Raw genomic sequence first — 1,034 nt, forward strand, 5'->3', positions numbered from 1 at the left:
CGCTTACATTCAAGTCACGAGGCAGGCTCCCCTGGGCATCTGTGAACACACGATTTCCCCAATTCTCATTCTCCTTGCACAAAGACCAGGGTCGTCTTCTCTCCCTTTTCTCGGCCTCCTTTGTCAAACCTTTTCTGGCATTTTTGCGTGTGTTTAATCTCCTAACAAATGTTCAGCTATTTAACAGCCCTCTACTATGGACTAGGCACCCAACTATGTGCCAGGAATCAAAGATGAATAAGACACGTAAGCAAACTCATGCTCTTGTGAGGGAGATCAGTTTTTAGGCCATTAGAGAAAGGGCAGGAGTAGAGCTAAGCCCAGGGCCCTCAAAAAGGGCCAACCCTCCCCCACCTGGGGGCTCTGTCTCGCTCTCCTTATTCTTCAGGTTTTGTGTGCTTCCAGAGCTCAGTTTCATTTAAGTATTTAAATATTCCCCTTTTCTCAACCTTCCCCCACAGACACCAGATCAACCTGCCCACTTCTCAGTCTGAATCCTTCCCGGCCAGCAAGTCATATATACCTCGACTCATCACCTTCTCACGAACATCAGAACACTCAAAACCCCCATAATCAAACCCACCGCAGCCCACGGATTGCATTTCTTAACCCACGGATGATTTGGGGAAGGTGAATTTCCAGTAGAGTGTGCTTGAGATTATCTTTGAAGTCCACAGGCATTCACCTTATCCTTTTTGCCTCAACTTCTGATCTTCATACAGATGGGAAAAAAAAGAAAAAGAAAAAGAAAAAAACCCCTCAGTTCATTTTCATTCTGCATACATCTTCAACCACTGGCCTTCCTTTTACCTAGCTAGTTTTGAATTGCATTGGCTAACTTCAGAGAAATCATCTTTACTAAATTGGCTCTGAGAGTAATTGAGGCAGAGGACATATGCGGTCCCTCAGCCCCTGTTTTGGCTGTGCCCTCAGTTTTGAAATCAACAGCCTAATAAGGGGTCAGACACACGGGTTTTAAAGCCTCTGTATTTATCATATATTCAAAACCCTTCATCAGTTTATAAGCCTCACAT

This window comes from Lynx canadensis, chromosome B2, assembly GCF_007474595.2.
Source record: "Lynx canadensis isolate LIC74 chromosome B2, mLynCan4.pri.v2, whole genome shotgun sequence".
Lineage (NCBI taxonomy): Eukaryota > Metazoa > Chordata > Mammalia > Carnivora > Felidae > Lynx > Lynx canadensis.